Genomic DNA, 13,474 nt, shown 5'->3' with positions numbered 1-13,474 from the left:
CTGTGAGGGTATAGGATTAAGAGGAGAGGTAGTGGAGTAGGAGGATGAAAAGAGTGTTGATACTTCATCTTCACTTGTGGGATCAAATGAAGAGAAAGTGCCAGAGGGTTCAGGTAGGGAATTGAGCAGGTCACTGGCTGAGTTAGAGCATACCATTTCATCTCGGATTTTATCAATCTTATCCTTGAAGTAGGAAGCAAGTTCTTGTGCACGGATAGTAGCTAGTGGGGGAGGTGAGGGAGGGTAAAGAAGTGATTTAAATGTATTAAAAAGTCGCTTGGGGTTGTTGGCATGATAAGAGATGAGAGATTGGAAATATGTTTGTTTGGCAGTGTCCAGGGCCTGACGATAGGAGTGGTAGGTAGTCTTATATGTGAGAAAGTCACTTGGATTCTGAGATTTCCGCCACTGACGTTCTACTTTACGTGACAGTTTTTGTAAGTGTCTTGTTGATTTAGAATGCCATGGTTGGCATCTAAGCCTACGTGGAGTGTGATGGGTAGCTGGAGCCACTTCATCAAGGGCACTCTCTAGGGTCTGGTGCAGGTGTGATACAGCAGTGTCAGGTGTAGTAAATGTAGAGATTGGTGAGAGCAGTTGTTGCAGAGAAGTGGAAAGTTGTTGAAAATGTATATTGTTAGTATTTCTGCGGGTTAGAGGAGGCTTGCTTGGTTTTAGTGTCCTAGAATTTAAAGTAATAGAAGAGATTGTGAAGGTGATCAGGTTGTGATCAGAGAGAGGAAAAGGAGTGTTAGTGAATTCGGAAACTGAGCAGAGCCTGGTGAACACAAGATCAAGGCAGTGGCCCTCATGGTGAGTAGAGGAGTTGGACCATTGGGTTAGGCCAAGAGAGGAGGTTAGAGAGAGGAGTTTGGATGCATGAACAGATTGTGGACTGTCAAGAGCTATATTGAAATCGCCCATAATGATGGTGGAGATGTCAGAGGATAAGATGTGTGGGAGCCAGGCAGAGAAATCTTCTAGAAATTGTTGTTTAGGTTGCCCAGGAGGGCGATAGATAGCTGCAACACGCAGAGAGAAGGGGGTGAAAATCCTGATAGAGTGAACTTCAAATGAGGTGAATGCGAGTGATGGAACCTGAGGTAGAACAGTGTATGTGAAAAACTGTGACAGTAAGATAATGTTGCTGTCTTATTATAACACATTCACACTTCCCACATTCAGTAACACTCAAAAACCTGCCATTTCCATCTCAAAAACATCTCCTGGATCAGACCCTTTCTCACCCAGGACGCTACTAAGACCCTCATCCACTCACTGGTCATCTCCAGATTGGACTACTGCAATCTCCTCCTATCTGGCCTCCCTCAAAAATGCCTCTCTCCACTCCAATCTATCCTCAATGCTGCTGCCCGTCTCATCTTCCTCACCAAACACACTACATCCACATCCCCTCTCTTGCAGGACCTTCACTGGCTCCCCTTCCCATTCAGTATCCAATTCAAGCTTCTCACACTCACCTACAAAGCCCTCACCAACTCCTCTCCCATTTACATCTCTGACCTTATCTCCCTTTACACTCCCAGCCGTCCTCTTCGCTCTGCTAATGCACGCCGACTCTCCTGCCTACGGATTACTTTCTCCCACTCCTACCTCCAAGATTTTGCATGTGCTGCTCCAATTCTCTGGAATTCCCTACCTCTCCCCCTCAGACTCTCCACCTCTCTACAAAGCTTCATACGGGCTCTCAATACCCACTTCTTCACCAAACCCAGCCAACTCTCCTCCTAACCCTCTTGTCTATGCTCACTGTCTACCCCTTCTGTGTCACCCCGGTCTGTCAGCCCTTCACCTTTTAGATTGTAAGCTCGCAAGAGCAGGGACTTCTTTCCTCATCTGCCTTTCCTTTTCTTACTTACACTATCTTATACTCCAGGGGTGGCCAAACAGTCGATCGCGAACGGGCGGCGGGCCGTAGAGGCACGCGCTGCACTCTCCACACAGCAGCACTATGGGGGAATATCTGGCACTGTGGGCACTTGGCACAGTGGGGGCATATCTAGCACTGTGGGCACATGGCACTGTGGGGGTCATATCTGTATCTGGCACTGTGGGGTCATATCTGGCACTGTGGGGGCATATGGGTATCTGGCACTGTGGGGGCATATCTAGCACTGTGGGCACATGGCACTGTGGGGGCATATCTGTATCTGGCACTGTGGGGTCATATGTGGCACTGAGGGGGCATATCTGGCACTGTGGGGGCATATGGGTATCTGGCACTGTGGGGGCATATCTCGCACTGTGGGCACATGGCACTGTGGGGGCATATCTGGCACTGTGGGCACATGGCACTGTGGAGGCATATGTGTATCTGGCACTGTGGGGGCATATCTAGCACTGTGGGCACATGGCACTGTGGGGGCATATCTGACACTGTGGGGGCAAATCTAGCACTGTGGGCACATGGCACTGTGGGGGCATATATGTATCTGGCACTGTGGGGTCATATGTGGCACTGTGCGGGCATATCTGGCACTGTGGGCACATGGCACTGTGGGGGCATATCTGTATCTGGCACTGTGGTGTCATATGTGGCACTGAGGGGGCATATCTGGCACTGTGGGGGCATATCTGTATCTGGCAATGTGTGGGCATATCTAGCACTGTGGGCACATGGCACTGTGGGGGCATATCTGTATCTTGCACTGTGGTGTCATATGTGGCACTGTGCGGGCATATCTGGCACTGTGGGGGCATATCTGTATCTGGCACTGTGGGGGCATATCTAGCACTGTGGGGACATATGTGTAGCTGGCACTGGGGGGGTATAACTACTGTGGGGGCATGTGTGTATCTGGCACTGTGGGGCATATGTGTATCTGGCACTGTGGGGGCATATGTGTTTGAGGTTTTTACCTGTGGGGGCCAATGTGTTATTTCGTGCGAGACAGTCATTACACTCCCTTTTTTTTGTTATACCACGCCCACTTTTTTGTTATGCCATGCCCCTTTTTTGCGGAGCGCGCTATTATCCCACCTAGGTAGATCACAAAAGCTTTTCAGCTTTCAAAGTAGATCACCGACTCCAAATGTCTGGCCACCCCTGTTATACTCCATACTCCCTTTGATGGCACCTAACCCTGGGTTTTCTATACCTGTCCTATATTGTCCTGTACTGTAAGTGCTGTTTTCTTGTTTGCTCATTTGATTATGTACTGTGTAATGGGCGCCGCGGATCCCTTGTGGTGCCATATAAATAAAGGATAATAATAATAACCACATACCATAGGCATAGCTATCATGGGTGCAGGAGGTGTGGCTGCTACGGAGCCTGACTAGCCCTCACATACAGGGCAGCCATCAGGGGGTACTGCAGGGACTTTAGTCCTGGGCACTGACAGCCAGGGGACTAGTATATCAGTATATAAATGTCCTCAACAAAATGGCCACCACCATGGAGGAGACAAAACAACTGACAATGGTCAAGGTAATTAAAGCAATTGGTGCAGGATGTGGTGTGGGCTTCCCTGGAACCAGATGCCAATGTGCTGTCAGGAAAAGATGATTTATATTCAGTTCAGGTAGTATACTCTGCTAGAGTGTATTCTTGAGGGTATGCATGCATTGTAATTTGGCAAAAACAAAACCAATGAATGCTTTACATTTTCATGTGTGCGGAAAATAAAAAATCCAAACTTTCCTATTACAGTATCCTAGCACAGTGCAATTATCTACAAAATATCATTTCAACTTCTCATTTAAAAAGGGAGGATTTGGGAAAGTGTTTCAGAGATCTGCTCATTACCTCTAGGCTGGTGTCCTGCTACTGTGTCTGAGCAAGCGTTGTGATTAGCAGCAGCCGGGATAACGAGGCCTCCAGCATTAACCTGCTGTAATCCTGGGCCTGGGACAGTCACCATCCACCAGAGCAGCCCATGTGACCTCACGTTTCCCCTCTCACTGATCAGGGCTTATTACAGTTCTGTGCTGAGAGCTGTGACTGACGGCCACAGCGCCTTCTTACCTGCTCAGTGACTTCTTACTCTCTCTAATCTACATCTATCTCTACACAGAAGTCATCTATACATCTTATTGCATATTATAGGCATTGGCATATGTACAATGGGTGCAGGGTGTATGCGGTGTACACGGGCCACTGGGTCCATGGGGGTAGTTAGACTTGCCTTTCTGTAGAGCAGCATCGGCCAGTGTTGCAAAGAAGAAAGCACCGGGAAAATGGTGCGCAGTAGAGAAATAACCATTAACATGGTGCGAGCGCCCTGTTCTTGCGCAACAAAGCCAGAGTATACTGCGCTACCAGAGAGGAGGGGGTCCTCATAGAATCTGGACAGGGGCCCTCTCCTCTCTTAAACTGCCCCTGATTAGGGATAAACACAGTTCGGTTCTTAATACTTAATTTATTTTCCTTGTATTATTTACCCCATCTGCAGATTAATTTAGGCCACAATTTGTGTCCGCTGCTCTCACAAGGGCCCTCATTCCGAGTTGTTCGCTCGGTAAAAATCTTTGCATCGCAGCGATTTTCCGCTTAATGCGCATGCGCAATGTCCGCACTGCGACTGCGCCAAGTAAATTTGCTATGTAGTTAGGATTTTTACTCACGGCTTTTTCATCGTTCTGGCGATCGTAATGTGATTGACAGGAAATGGGTGTTACTGGGCGGAAACAGGCCGTTTTATGGGCGTGTGGGAAAAAACGCTACAGTTTCCGGAAAAAACGCAGGAGTGGCTGGAGAAACGGGGGAGTGTCTGGGCGAACGCTGGGTGTGTTTGTGACGTCAAACCAGGAACGACAAGCACTGAACTGATCGCAGATGCCGAGTAAGTCTGGAGCTACTCAGAAACTGCTACGAGGTGTGTAATCGCAATATTGCGAATACATCGTTCGCAATTTTAAGATGCTAAGATTCACTCCCAGTAGGCGGCGGCTTAGCATGAGCAAATCTGCTAAAATTCACTTGCGAGCGAACAACTCGGAATGAGGGCCAAGGTTCCGGCAGCCATTGTCAGAACACAGCCGATACATTCACTTGACACCAGTAACATCACTGAGGCTTAAGCCCCCTACACACTTGCCGATGCATTCAATTTTGACGATGATCGATCTGAATGATGATCGATCATCGTCCAAATTGACTTGCATTGTAAAGCGACGGAAAACCAACGATGAACGACCTCTGGGACGCGCATCATTCATCGTTGGTGATTACACACTATACAATATGAATGATATATTGCTCATTTCTCTTACGTCCTAGAGGATGCTGGGGACTCCGTAAGGACCATGAGGTATAGACGGGCTCCGCAGGAGACATGGGCACTATAAAGAACTTTAGAATGGGTGTGCACTGGCTCCTCCCTCTATGCCCCTCCTCCAGACCTCAGTTAGATCCTGTGCCCAGAGGAGACTAGAGACACTACAGGGAGCTCTCCTGAGTTTCTCTGAAAAAAGAATTTTGTTAGGTTTTTTTATTTTCAGGGAGCACTGCTGGCAACAGGCTCCCTGATTGTGGGACTGAGGAGAGAGAAACAGACCTACTTAAGTGATAGGCTCTGCTTCTTAGGCTACTGGACACCATGAGCTCCAGAAGGTCGGAACGCAGGTCTCACCCTCGCCGTTCGTCCCGGAGCCGCGCCGCCGTCCTCCTCACAGAGCCGGAAGATAGAAGCCGGGTGAGTATAAGAAGAAAGAAGACTTCAAAGGCGGCTGAAGACTTCGGATCTTCTCTGAGGTAACGCTGCGCGCCATTGCTCCCACACACAACACACACAGCGGACACTGATGGGTGCAGGGCGCAGGGGGGGCGCCCTGGGCAGCAATTTTAAACCTCTTGGGACTGGATAATGATAATATAGGGGCTGCGGAGGCACTATATGGTAAAATCCCCCGCCAGTATGGAAAAATAGAGCGGGACCGAAACCCGCCGCTGAGGGGGCGGAGCTTGGTCTTCCAGCACTAACCAGCGCCATTTTCTCCACAGCACACTGCAGAGAAGCTGGCTCCCCGGACTCTCCCCTGCTGAACACGGTGACAGAGGGCAAAAAAGGTGGGGGGGGGGGGCACTTTTTATTGGCGCAGTGAGTGTATATTGATATAAAAGCAATGTTTTTGTCTGGGAATTGGTTTCCAGTGTCAGTTGGCGCTGGGTGTGTGCTGGCATACTCTCTCTCTGCCTCTCCAAAGGGCCTTATTGGGGAATTGTCTACATATAGATATATCCCTGAGTGTGTGTGGGTTGTCGGTACGCGTGTGTCGGCATGTCTGAAGCGGAAGGCTCTTCTAAGGAGGAGGTGGAGCAGATGATTGTGGTGTCTCCGTCGGCGACGCCGACACATGATTGGATGGATATGCTGAATGTTTTAAATGCAAATGTGTCTTTATTACATCAGAGGTTGGACAAAGCAGAGTCCAGGGATAGAACAGGGAGTCAATCCATGACTTTGGATGTGTCAAAGGGCCCTTCAGGGTCTCAAAAACGTCCCCTGTAGCAGACACTGATACCGACACGGATTCTGATTCCAGTGTCGACTACGATGATGCGAAGTTACACCCAAGGGTGGCCAAAAGTATTCATTATATGATTATTGCAATAAAGGATGTTTTACATATCACTGATGAGGGTACACATGTTTAAGGAAAAGAAACATGAGGTAACCTTTCCCCCATCTCATGAACTGAAGGCATTATTTGAAAAGGCTTGGGAAGCTCCAGATAAGAAACTGCAGATTCCCAAGAGAATTCTTATGGCGTATCCTTTCCCGACATAGGACAGGGTACGGTGGGAATCCTCACCCAGGGTGGACAAGGCGTTAACGCGCTCGTCCAAAAAGGTGGCGCTGCCATCTCCAGATACGGCCGCCCTCAAGGATCCTGCTGATCGCAGACAGGAAACTACCTTAAAATCTATTTATACACATACGGGGACCTTACTCAGACCAGTAATAGCCTCGGCTTGGGTTTGTAGCGCTGTGGCGGCTTGGACAGATACCTTGTCAGCTGACACTGATACCCTGGATAGGGATACCATTTTATTGACCTTAGCTCACATTAAAGACGCAGTCTTATATATGAGAGATGCTCAGAGAGACGTTGGTCTACTAGGTTCGAGAGCCAACGCCATGGCGATTTCTGCTAGGCAATGGTGGGGTGATGCCGACTCAAAGAAGCATATGGAAGTTTTGCCGTACAAAGGTGAGGATTTATTTGGGGAAGGTCTCGCGGACCTGGTTTCCACAGCTACCGCGGGCAAATCTACCGTTTTACCTTATGTTTCCCCACAGCGAAATAAAACACCACAATATCAGATGCAGTCCTTTCGGTCGCATAAGTCCAGAAGAGGTCGGGGCTCTTCCTTCCTCGCCAGAGGTAAGGGAAGAGGGAAAAAGCAGCCTGCTACGGCTAGTTCCCAGGAGCAGAAGTACTCCCCGGCTTCTGCCAAGTCCACCGCATGACGCTGGGGCACCACTGAGGGAGTCTGCGCTGGTGGGGGCACGTCTTCGACTTTTAAGCCAGGTCTGGGTTCAGTCAGATGTGGATCCTTGGGCAATGGAAATTGTATCCCAAGGCTACAAGCTAGAGTTCGAAGACATGCCTCCTCGCCGATTTTTCGGCTCTACCGGCTTCTCCCCCAGAGAGGGAGATAATTTTAGCTGCGATTCAAAAACTATGTTGAGTGGTGGTCGAGGTTCCCCTAGGTCATCAGGAGAAGGGGTACTATTCAACCCTATTTGTGGTCCCGAAACCGGATGGCTCGGTCAGACCCATTCTAAATTTAAAATCCCTAAACCAGTACTTGAAAAAGTTCACATTCAAGATGGAATCGCTCCGGGCAGTTTTTTCCAGCCTGGAGAGGGGGGATTTTATGGTGTCACTGGACATAAAGGACGCGTACCTTCATGTTCCCATATATCCCCCTCATCAGGCGTACTGGAGATTCGCTGTACAGGACTGCCATTACCAGTTTCAGACGTTGCCGTTTGGGCTTTCCACGGCCCCGAGGATTTTCACCAAGGTAATGGCGGAAATGATGGTACTCCTGCACAGGCAGGGAGTCACAATTATCCCGTACTTGGGGGATCTCCTGATAAAGGCGAGATCAAGAGGTCAGTTGTTGGAAAGCGTGGCGCTCTCCCTGAGAGTGCTGCAGCAACACGGCTGGATTCTGAATCTACCAAAGTCACAGTTGGTGCCAACAACTCGGCTATCGTTCTTAGGTATGATTCTGGACACGGAACAAAAGAAGGTTTTTCTACCAATAGAAAAAGCCCAGGAACTCCAGAACTTGGTCAGAGACCTGTAGAAACCGAAAAGAGTGTCAGTCCATCAATGCACTCGAATGCTGGGGAAGATGGTGGCGTCCTACGAGGCCATCCCCTTCGGCAGGTCTCATGCCAGGACTTTTCAGTGGGATCTTCTGGACAAGTGGTCCGGGTCCCATCTTCATCTTCATCAGAAAATCAGCCTGTCCCCCAGGGCCAGGGTGTCTCTCCTGTGGTGGCTGCAGAGTGCTCACCTTCTAGAGGGTCGCAGGTTCGGCATTCAGGACTGGGTTCTGGTGACCACGGACGCGAGCCTCCGAGGATGGGGAGCAGTCACACAAGGAAGAAATTTTCAAGGACTATGGTCAAGCCAGGAGGCTTGTCTTCACATCAACGTACTGGAATTGAGGGCCATATACAATGGCCTGCGTCAAGCGGAGAATCTTCTTCACGACCTACCGGTTCTGATTCAGTCAGACAACGTCACAGCCATGGCTCATGTAAACCGACAGGGCGGAACAAGGAGCAGAGTGGCAATGGCGGAAGCCGCCAGGATTCTTCGCTGGGCGGAAAATCATGTAAGCGCTTTGACTGCAGTCTTCATTCCGGGAGTGGACAACTGGGAAGCAGACTTCCTCAGCAGACACGATCTCCATCCAGGAGAGTGGGGACTTCATCAAGAAGTTTTTGCAGAGATAACAAGTCGTTGGGGACTTCCTCAAATAGACATGATGGCGTCACGCCTCAACAAGAAGCTTCGGAGGTATTGTGCCAGGTCAAGGGACCCTCAGGCAGTAGCGGTAGACGCCCTGGTGACACCATGGGTGTTTCGGTCGGTCTATGTGTTTCCTCCTCTTCCACTCATCTCAAAGATTTTGAGAATCATAGGACGAAAAAGAGTGCGGACAATTCTCATTGCTCCGGATTGGCCTTGAAGGGCCTGGTATTCAGATCTTCAGGAAATGCTCACAGGAGATCCGTGGCCTCTTCCTCTCAGAGAGGACCTGTTGCAACAGGGGCCCTGCGTGTTCCAAGACTTACAGCGGTTACGTTTGACGGCATGGCGGTTGAACGCCGAATCCTAAACTGGAAAAGGCATTTCGGAAGAATTCATCCATACTCTGATGAGGGCTAGGAAGGAGGTGACGGCGAAGCATTATCACCGTATCTGGAGAAAGTATGTATCTTGGTGTGAGGCCAAGAATGCTCCTACGGAAGATTTCCATCTGGGCCGTCTTCTCCACTTTCTGCAGACAGGAGTGGATATGGGCCTGAAATTAGGCTCCATTAAGGTACAGATTTCGACCCTATCAATTTTCTTTCAGAAGGTATTGGCTTCTCTCCCAGAAGTCCAGACTTTCGTAAAGGGAGTGCTGCACATACAGCCTCCTTTTGTGCCTCCAGTGGCGCCATGGGACCTTAACGTGGTGTTACAGTTCCTAAAGTATCACTGGTTTGAACCTCTTCAGACAGTGGAATTAAAATTTCTCACTTGGAAGGTGGTCATGTTGTTGGCCTTGGCGTCTGCAAGGAGGGTATCCGAATTGGCGGCTTTGTCTCACAAAAACCCCTATCTGATTTTTCATGTGGATAGAGCAGAATTGAGTACTCATCCTCAATTTTTGCCAAAGGTGGTTTCATCTTTTCATATGAACCAGCCTATTGTGGTGCCTGTGGCTACGGGGGACTTGGAGGATTCTACGTCTCTTGATGTAGTCAGGGCCTTAAAAATTTATGTAGCCAGGACGGCTCGGGTTAGGAAAACAGAGGCTCTGTTTGTCCTGTATGCAGCCAACAAGATTGGCGCTCCTGCTTCTAAGCAGACTATTGCTCGCTGGATCTGTAACACGATTCAGCAGGCTCATTCTACGGCTGGATTGCAGTTACCGAATTCGGTAAAGGCCCATTCCACTAGGAAGGTGGGCTCTTCTTGGGCGGCTGCCCGAGTCGTCTCGGCATTACAGCTTGGTCGGGTTCAAACACTTTTGCAAAATTCTACAAGTTTGATACCCTGGCTAATGAGGACCTCATGTTTGCTCAATCGGTGCTGCAGAGTCATCCGCACTCTCCTGCCCGTTTTGGAGCTTTGGTATAATCCCCATGGTCCTTACGGAGTCCCCAGCATCCTCTAGGACGTAAGAGAAAATAAGATTTTAAACCTACCGGTAAATCATTTTCTCCTAGTCCGTAGAGGATCCTGGGCGCCCGTCCCAGTGCGGACTAAATTCTGCAAGACTTGTATATAGTTTTTGCTTACATAAGGGTTATGTTACAGTTTTGATCAGTCTCGGGCTGATGCTGTTTTGTTTCATACTGTTAACAGGTTAGTATATTCCATGGTATACGGTGTGGATGGTGTGGGCTGGTATGAATCTTGCCCTTAGATTAACAAAATCCTTTCCTCGTACTGTCCGTCTCCTCTGGGCACAGTTTCTCTAACTGAGGTCTGGAGGAGGGGCATAGAGGGAGGAGCCAGTGCACACCCATTCTAAAGTTCTTTATAGTGACCATGTCTCCTGCGGAGCCCGTCTATACCCCATGGTCCTTACGGAGTCCCCAGCATCCTCTACGGACTAGGAGAAAAAGATTTACCGGTAGGTTTAAAATCTTATTTTCTGAGTGATATCGTTCATATTGTCCATCGCCTAGTGTGTAGGGCACTTAACACTTACAATTTGGTATGAATGTAGCCTCTGATTCTTAGGAACCGATGACATCACAGAGTAGATCCGCTTTTTTCCCCCATTGTGGACTTATGGAATGTATACTTCTGAGACGTTTAATATTATTGCCCACCAGTGGCCTGAACTAGTATTGTGAAACCTATTCACCAACCGCGGCTTGTTTCAGATTAACCTCTTCTGCTTTTTCCTCAATTGCTGTTACTGTTTTATGTTTTCCAAACTTTGCTGCGTTTCTGGCTACTCTACTGACATCTTGTATACCAGAATCCGTAACGTTGTCTGACCAAATCTTTGCCTGCTGTTATTGTGTGCTAATGTTGCGCTCATGTACTGTATCACTCTCTTTGAGCAGTAACCCTGGCACGATGAAGTCACTGTGCATGTGCGACTCTGTGCAAACCATTGTGTTGAGTGTTGCAGTACCGTACAGACAGTACTTAGCTCCTCAGAGGTTTTACTCTGTATGTTACCACTGCCACAGTCAATGCTGCTGTTACTAATAAACCTGCAAGCTTGGTTAAGGATATCTTTTGTACTAACCTCCATTTCACATCCGCTGTACACCCTATTGAAATCACCCTGGTTCCAGCAAAAGGTCATATAATTAGGCTATGGGCTCATGTTGCTAACATGACTCAGAGTGTGAAGTATACAGAAAGTCTAGTGTTTGGATCAAGGCAGAAAAATATACAGTGCAGCGGCCAGCATGACCTTCATAAAATTGAGAGGTTCAGAGAATTACGCCAAGTGGAAGTTCGCTATAAAAATGCAGGTAAAGTAGGAGAAGCTGTGGAAAAATCCCAAATGATCCAGGTAACAATCCAAATCCTGATGAAGTGGATGGAGCACATGTATTCCATAATTCACAGGAAAGTGTCAGCACATGACATGTGGAAAACCCTGCAGGAAGTTTATGAAGACAAGTGTCTAATGAGGGGGATACACTTGTACACTGTACAGTACCAAACTGATTGCATGTAGAGACATGAATGAGTACACTGACAAGATGTCCATATCTCAGCAGTTGACTACTGTAGGAGTCCAGGTGCATGATGAGGAGGTTGCAGTGGTGATGCTGCAGACCTGACACCTAATTTTGACTTTTTAGTAATGGCTTTAGAATCCGGTGCAACTAAGCTATCAGTAGAGATTGTGGGCTGAACTGCTGTAGTTATGCTGACCCATATACAACCCTGCATCCCCCCTGTATACAGACTAGCATAAAAGACACTAATATCATTGCTCCTCCATCTATACCCCCATTCACAGCATTACTATCCCCCTATACAGCCTGCATCTCCCCCTGCATGCCCATATATAGCCTAGCACAGAAGACACTAATATTACTCCTCTATCCATCTCCCAATCCTTAGCATCACTGTATCCCCTTATACAGACTGCATCCCCCCGTACCCCTATATACAGACTGCCTCTTCCTCTGTATGCCCACATATAGCCTAGCACAGAAGACACTGATAGTACTCCTCCTCTATCCATACCCCAATGCACAGCATCACTGTATCCCCTTATACAGACTGCATCCCCCCTGTACCCCTATATACAGCCTGCATCTCTACCCTGTACACACACTAATATATATAAATATATATATATATATATATATATACACACACACTGCTCAAAAAAATAAAGGGAACACTTAAACAACACAATGTAACTCCAAGTCAATCACACTTCTATGAAATCAAACTGTCCACTTAGGAAGCAACACTGATTGACAATCAATTTCACATGCTGTTGTGCAAATGGAATAGACAACAGGTGGAAATTATAGGCAATTAGCAAGACACCCCCAATAAAGGAGTTGTTCTGCAGGTGGTGACCACAGACCACTTCTCAGCTCCTATGCTTTCTGGCTGATGTTTTGGTCACTTTTGAAAGCTGGCGGTGCTTTCAGTCTAGTGGTAGCATGAGACGGAGTCTACAACCCACACAAGTGGCTCAGGTAGTGCAGCTCATCCAGGATGGCACATCAATGCGAGCTGTGGCAAGAAGGTTTGCTGTGTCTGTCAGCGTAGTGTCCAGAGCATGGAGGCGCTACCAGGAGACAGGCCAATACATCAGGAGCCGTGGAGGAGGCCGTAGGAGGGCAACAACCTAGCAGCAGGACCGCTACCTCCGCCTTTGTGCAAGGAGGAACAGGAGGAGCACTGCCAGAGCCCTGCAAAATGACCTGCAGCAAGCCACAAATGTGCATGTGTCTACTCAAACAATCAGAAACAGACTCCATGAGGGTGGTATGAGGGTCCAACATCCACAGGTGGGGGTTGTGCTTACAGCCCAACACCATGCAGGACGTTTGGCATTTGCCAGAGAACACGAAGATTGGCAAATTCGCCACTGGCGCCCTGTACTCTTCACAGATGAAAGCAGGTTCTCACTGAGCACATGTGACAGACGTGACAGAGTCTGGAGATGCCAAGGAGAACGTTCTTCTGCCTGCAACATCCTCCAGCATGACCAATTTGGCAGTGGGTCAGTAATGGTGTGGGGTGGCATTTCTTTGGGGGGCCGCACAGCCCTCCA

The sequence above is a fragment of the Pseudophryne corroboree genome, chromosome 1 (assembly GCF_028390025.1).
Source record: "Pseudophryne corroboree isolate aPseCor3 chromosome 1, aPseCor3.hap2, whole genome shotgun sequence".
Taxonomy (NCBI): Eukaryota; Metazoa; Chordata; class Amphibia; order Anura; family Myobatrachidae; genus Pseudophryne; species Pseudophryne corroboree.
The sequence above is the reverse complement of the archived record's forward strand: the minus strand, read 5'-3'. Positions refer to the sequence as shown.